We start from the raw sequence: 7,255 nt of genomic DNA, 5'->3' as shown, positions 1-7,255 counted from the left end.
CAATCTCGGCTCATTGTAACCTTTGCTTCCCGGGTTGAAGCAGTTCTCTGTCTCAGCCTCCTGAGTAGCTGGGATTACAGGCACCCGCCACCACACCTGGCTGGGTTTTTTTTGTATTTTTAGTAGAGACGGGGTTTCACCATCTTGGCCAGGCTGGGCTTGAACTCCTGACCTATTCAGCCACCTTGGGCTCCCAAGTGCTGGGATTACAGGGATGAGCCACCTTACCCAGCAAATTTTTTTTTTTTTTTTTTTTTGAGACACAGTCTCGCTCTGTCGCTGAAGCTGGAGGAGTGCAGTGGCACGATCTCAGCTCACCGCAACCTCCGGATTCAAGCCATTCTCCTGCCTCAGCCTCCCGAGTAGCTGGGATTACAGGCGTGCGCCACCATGCCTGGCTAATTTTTGTGTTTTTAGTAGAGACAGGGTTTCAGTATATTGGCCAGGCTGGTCTCAAACTCCTGACCTTGTGATCCGCCTGCCTCAGCATCCCAAAGTGCTGGGATTACAGGCATGAGCCACCCTGGCCTCCAGTGTATTTTTTTAGAGACAAGGTCTTCCTCTGTCGTTCAGGCTGGGGTGCGGTGGTTGGATCTCTGCTCACCGCAGCCTGGATGGCCGGGGCTCAATGCCTTTCTGTGGCTGCATCACATTCCACTGTGTGGCTGGACCACGTTCTGATGATCCTTCATCAGCCGATGGACATTTGGGCCGTTTCCAATGAAGGGAGTTTGCCAAGTGTTTACTCTGCAGCGGGCGAAGGTCTAAGCCTTCCTCCCCGCTCCTGCCCCAGCTATGAGGTTGTCCTGTAAGCACCATGCCCATTTTGTAGCTGGAGAAATGAAGGTACAAACAGGCCCCCAAAAGAACTACAGGTCAGCTCTTAGATCTTTATACTGTGGTGATGGGAACAGAGGCAGACGCTAAGGAAACCAAGAATTAAATACGGTAATCCCAGTACTTTGGGAGGCCGAGGCAGGCAGATCACCTGAGGTCAGGAGTTCGAGAACATCCTGGCCAACATGGTGAAACCCTGTCTCTACTAAAAACACAAAAATTGCTGGGCGCAGTGGCTCATGCCTGTAATCCCAGCACTATGGGAGGCCAAGGTGGGTGGATCATGAGGTCAGGAGTTCGAGACCAGCCTGGCCAATGCAGTGAAACCCCGTGTCTACTAAAAATACAAAACTTAGCCAGGCATGGTGGCGGGTGCCTGTAGTCCCAGCTACTTGGGAGGCTGAGACAGGAGAATTGCTTGAACCGGGGAGGCGGAGGTTGCAGTGAGCCGAGATTGTATCGCCACCACCGCACTTCAGCCTGGGCGACAGTGCGACTCCGTCTCCAAAAAAAAAAAAAACGAAAAAATTAGCAGGGTATGATGGTGTGTGCCTATAATCCCAGCTACTTGGGAGGCTGAGGCAGGAGAATCACTTGAACCTGGGAGATGGAGGTGGCAGGGAGCTGTGATGGCGCCACTGTACTCCAGCCTGGCAGACAGAGTGAGACTCCGGAAAAAAGAAAGAGAGAGAGAGAGACAAAGAGGAGACAGAAGAAAGGAAGAAAGAAAAAAAGAAAAAAAAAAAAAGAAAGAAAAAGAAAGAGAAAGCCAGCCAGCCAGCCAGCCAAGAATTAAATATGATCAATTCTGGATGAATGAGTCTCCCTGGCAGTGGGAACCGCATGTGCAAAGGCCCTAAGGTGGGAATACACAGACATACTCAAGGGAAAGCTGGCGTGGAGCAAGTGACAGGGAGGAGAGAGGGATAGACGGCAGCTGCTGGGGGGCTTAGGGCATAGGGAAGGATCTCAGATGGACTCAGATAGGAAAACAGAGAGACAGAGATGCAAGGAGAGAGAGGGATGAGACTGGGAGAGCAAGACAGAGATGGGGCCTCGACATCTCAAGGCCTCGTCCCAAGTGGCCAAGGAGGCCTTGTCCTCACCCAAGTCCCTCTGCCCCTGACTGCTCCCTGACACCCTGACTGCACCGGCAGTGGCAACCAGCATGCGCCCACAAGCATGTCAGTACACGGTAAGGGTTCCATAAATGCTAGGTGAGTGGATGAACGCGGGAATGGGCGGATGGGTGGGTGCCTGGTAGATGGACGGGTGGGTGGACGAATAGGTGGATTGGTGGATGAATAGGTAGACGGGTGGGTGGGTGGCTGGATGATGGACGGGTGGGGGGTGGATGGATGGTGGACGGGTTGGGGGGTGGACGGGTGGATGGCGGACGGGTTGATGGACGGGTGGGGGGTGGACGGGTGGATGGTGGACAGGTTGATGGACGGGTGGGTGGTGGACGGGTGGATGGTGGACAGGTTGATGGACGGGTGGGTGGTGGACGGGTGGATAGATGGGTGGGTGGGTGGATGGATGGGTGAGTGGGTAGATGGGTGGACAAATGATTAGAGGGAGGAAGAGCTGACACTCAGGTCAGCCCCATGAGAAGCAGTGCCTCCCACCTTCCAGCAGAACACTGAGTGGCGTCTGGTGGAGGAACGTGTCCTGAGGTCTCACCCACCCCTCTATAGCCTCAGAAGACACCCCGGGGTGGGGGCTGCACAGTGGGGGCTGGACAGGGTGCTGTGAGTGCAGGCCAAGTAAGGGCGGGCCGGCTGGGTACCAGATGCCACTACCTGCCTCTGCCGCTGAGTCAGCATCACCATGGCAACTGGCCCTGCCGGATGCTTCTCTGGGCACATCCCCGTCACTGCAGCCACCACCGTCACGGCCGCCTCCTCACAGGGGGCAGGGGCCGGAGAGCAGCTATTTTTACCCAGGTTGTGTGCGGCACTCAGGGGCCAGGATGCTCACCTTCCGCGTACCCCCTCCCCTGTTCACGTCAGCCCCACCATCTCCTGAAGGGAGATGGGGTGATGCTGTCACCAGGGGTGGGCATTGTGAGAACAGATGAGGGACAAGTACGAGGGCTGAGTGACTAGACGGCAGCAAAGAACAGAGTCGGGAGGTCACGATGGGAAAGACTGGTCACAGCCAGTCTAGGGAGCCACAGAGGGTTGGGGAGGCCAGAGGGCACAGCACGGGTCCCTGTGACCCCAGGCCCAAAAACACCCCTGCCGCTTCTGGAGCATGGCTAATGGTGGAGAAACTGAGGCAGAGAGAGCAGTCATAGGCTCCACCTGGGCTGGCCAAGGACTCAAGCCACCCCCCGACTCTCCCTGCTTAGGATCTGGAGGCCCCTGTAATCCCCCATCTCTCCTCACCACATGCCAACTGCTCCTGGAGTTCCCTTAACATACCTCAAATTCCTACCCCAGGGCCTTTGCACGTGCTATTCCAGCTTTCAGGAGCACCCTTCCCTGGGGCATCCTCACGGTGGCCCTGCTGCTGGTATCATGGATCCTCTGCCCCCCCCATCATATCACACTCCTCACTCCCTGCTGTTATTTGCTTGTCACCGCCTGACTTTGTATCATTCATTTTCTTTCAGCTGTTCTCATCCCAAGAATGAAGGGCCACTGAGTCACCTCCCAGTACATGGCCCACACCTCGCCTTGCTGGGCCCCTCTGTGAAGCTTCAGGGACAGGTTGGGGACTCGGCTCCCAAGGCAGGGATGACCTTCCTTTCAGGCCACAAGGCCTTGTCAGAAATCAGCAGTCAGTGGGTGAGCCAGGCCTGGAGGCTAAGGCCAGGGCCTGGAGTTATCCCACCACAGTCTCCTCCAGGAAGCCTCCTCCTCCGGGGAGCCTGCCTGGGTGCCTCTAGGCCGCACCCGGGGTTCCACCTCTCTTACCTGGTTGTCTCTGTCTCTGTCTTGCTCCTAGATTTTTTTCCTCCCTCCCTCTCCCACTGTCTTTCCCTCCAACTCATTTTTTTCTCTTGGTTTATTTCCAAGCCATGAGATAGCTTTTCTCTTCCTCCATCTCGAAGCTCTGGCCCTCCGATCAGGAGGCCCGATTTAGTACAGCCTCGCCCAAACCTTGGGGCCGTTCCCTTGGCCTCGATATACCCACTCAACAAATGGGCTTGTCCCAGAGTCTGAGGCCCGCCCTTGGGGGGAAGGGAATTCCAGTGGAGGACAGCCTTCCCTATCCCCGGTTCAGGGCCGGGGCGGGGAAGGGGTTAACCGCGCGCCGTCTCCTCCCTCCAACTCTGCATTTAATTAGCAGTCCCTTGGGGCGGCCTCGCTAGGAGGGTGGGGGAAAGGGAGGGAGGGGGTGGAGAGGAGATCTGGGGAGCAGCGAGGGAGGAGAGGGGGAGGGGGAAGAGGGGAGGGGAAGCTGAAGCGGAGGGGGAGGAGGAGGGAGAGGAGGGGAGCGGTGGGGAGCCAGCCCGGGATTCGCAGTCCGCGTCGCAGGTGCCCCCGCTCCAGCCTCTTTCTTGGGGTGGAGGCCCCTCCCACACCCCCTTTTCAAGGCCGATCCCAGCGCCCACACTAAACGTCAACTCTCCCCATTATCCGGTTGAGGAAACTGAGGCGGCGCCGAGGTGGCGCGGTGCCAGGTCGCAGCTCCGGGCAGACGTTACTTGCAGGTTATTTACGCAATGGAAACAAACAAACAAACAAGCCCAAACCGGCTCCTGCCGTCGGGGGACCCGGAGGAGCTGGGACGGAGGGGGGGCGGTGTGGGGCGCGGGCCAGCGGGTTTAGCCCCAGCCAGGCCACCCCCGTTCCCGTGCCTCAGTTTCCCTCCCTGCACAGGGCCCAGTAAACGGCTTGCAGGGCCGACCGCCCCCGCCCCCACTCCAGCGCCGCGTCTACGCGGCACCACCTTGCCCTGACGTCGGCGCTGACGCCACCCGCCAGCTCGCGGCGGGGTCCGGCTGCCCGGGGAAATTAACTCCTCCACCGCCGCGGACCGCGCCGAGGCCCCTGCACCCGGCTCCTCCTCCCCCGCCCATCACGGGACGGGCAGGCGCCGGGACCCCGACCAGCCTCCAGGCCTCGGCCGCGCGGTTCCCTCCGCCTGGAATGCGCCTCCCGCCCCAACCCCGGCCCGTGTTTACTGCGGGTTCGGCCCTCCCTCCGGCCCGGCCCTGACCCCTCGGGGCAGGGCGTGCCCGCGTCTGGCGGCCCGGGGTGGGGTCCTCGCTCCCCAGCAACTCGCGGTCTCCAAGTCAGTGTCTTTGCCCCCACTTTTCAGTTGAGAACCTCCGAAGCCCAGGGAACTTAGGGGCGGCCCCGGCCCCGCTCCCCAGGCTCCGGCCCCGACCCCTGTAGGGGGGCCCAGACTCCGGGCGGTGGAGGGGACCCCCGCAGGCCCCGCCCTGCCCCAGGGGAAGTGAGAATAGGGCGCCCACCCCCGCCTTCTCGCCACTTCCTCCCCGGGAGCGCGAGAGGCGAGGAGCAGGGGGAGGCGGGAGGGAGGGGAGGGGGGAGCAGGGGGGAGCAGGGGGAAGGAGGCGGGAAGGCGTGGGGGCCCGGGAATCGGCCTCGGGTACGGCAGGCGGGGGTCTGCGCTCTTACCCCGATGCAGAGTTTAAGGGCCCACGTGCACGGCGTCCCCCAAAGTTGCTCCTTCCTTGGGGGTCCTTTCTGAATCAACGCGGACCCTGCTGCCGCCTCCCTTGCTCGCCTTCCATCTACTCCCCAAGTAGATGAATACTTTCTGCTGGCTGGGGCCAGGTTCAGCGCCCCACTCTGCACCAGTCCGGACCCCTAAGCTCGCTCCGGGAGCCCCCAGTCCTGGCGCAAAAATGCAGCCCATGGTGTGCAAGGCCAACTGGCTTCGAATCTGCCTTCCACATACCGAAGCCTTTCTTGGCTGAGAGCCTCAGTTTGTCCATCCGAAAAATGGGGACCAGGCATATCTAGATGGCTCACGCCTGTAATCCTAGCACTTTGGGAGGCCTCGATGGACGGATTGCTTAAGGTCAGGAGTTCCAGACCAGCCTGGCCAACATGGTGAAACCCCATCTCTACAAAAACACAAAGATTAGACGGGCATATGGTCGCAGGCCTGTAGTCCCAGCTACTCAGGAGGCTGAGGCGGGAGAATCGCTTGAACTCAGGAGGTGGAGGCTGCAGTGAGCCGAGATTGCGCCACTGCACTCCAGCCTGGGCCACAGAACAAGATTCCGTCTCAAAAAAAAAGAATACCTGGATGGAGAATGTGTTCGGATCTTGGCAGCATGAATACTTCCGTTCATTCATTCATTCTCTCACGGAGTCATTATTTCAAGAACTTGTCGGTTATGCTACTTATGGCATTTTCCCCTTCACTCATTCACTCATTCACGGATTCAAACACCACAGAGAGCCTGGGGGGGGGGGTGGTGGGCCACAGGGGCCCACATTTCAGTGGGGACAGACGTCAGGGCCCACAGGACCGTGGGTGGGGACAGCCCCAAGGCTGCAAATAAACGTTTGCCCCGAGCTGCCTCCTGGCCTGTCATCAAACCAAACCAAAACCTCCCCAGAGAGGCCCCGTAGGGTCCCCTGCTCAAGAGGCAGCTGCCTGCCACCTCCCCGCCCCTCCCCATTCATGCACCACCCAGCCCTCAGTCTGTCAGCCAGGAAATGGCTCAGTACCTGGAAAAGCCACCGGTATGTGGTCGCATGCAGGCAAAACCCACACATCACGGTGGGGGGGGGCACCCACAATAATGGGTTCCATGCTAACAAATCAACGGGCGGTCCCTGTGACCCCTCCTGCCCTTCTGCCTGGGCAGGATCAAAGAAAGGCTCCCCTGCCTTTGATACCACGCAGAAATTCAAGCTCCAGCCCCAGCCCGGAGTGCTCCTGAGGAGGGAATGCCTGTCTTTGCTCTCATTCATAGTTTTTTGGTTTCCTTCTATTTATAGCAAGAGAAACTGGTTTTCCATTCTTGGTGGTGACATGAAGGTTTCCTTTTGAAATATATTTACTGAAGTAAAAACAGAAAAGGGGGCCAACTTAAAGGAAAATAGACCAACCTACAGCATGCTCTTCGATCGTGACCTTGCTTCCAGTCCCCCAGAACACCAGGTCCGGGAGGTGAGAACCCACCTGTCCAGCATGGTCGCCCGGTGGCCCGGCTCACGCGTGTAATCCCAAAACGTTGGGAGTCGGAGGCTGGCGGATCACTTGAAGTCAGGAGTTCGAGACCAGCCTGGCCAACATGGAGAAACCCTGTCTCTACTAAAAATACAAAAATTAACCAGTGTGGTGGCGCATGCCTGTGATCCTAGCTACTCCGGTGGCTGAGGCTCGAGAATCGCTTGAACCCGGGAGGCAGAGATTGCAGTGAACCAAGATCGTGCCACAGCACTTCAGCCTGGGAGACGCAGTGAGACTCTGTCTCAAAAAA

This window comes from Cebus imitator, unplaced genomic scaffold (assembly GCF_001604975.1).
Source record: "Cebus imitator isolate Cc_AM_T3 unplaced genomic scaffold, Cebus_imitator-1.0 Scaffold280, whole genome shotgun sequence".
Lineage (NCBI taxonomy): Eukaryota > Metazoa > Chordata > Mammalia > Primates > Cebidae > Cebus > Cebus imitator.
The sequence above is the reverse complement of the archived record's forward strand: the minus strand, read 5'-3'. Positions refer to the sequence as shown.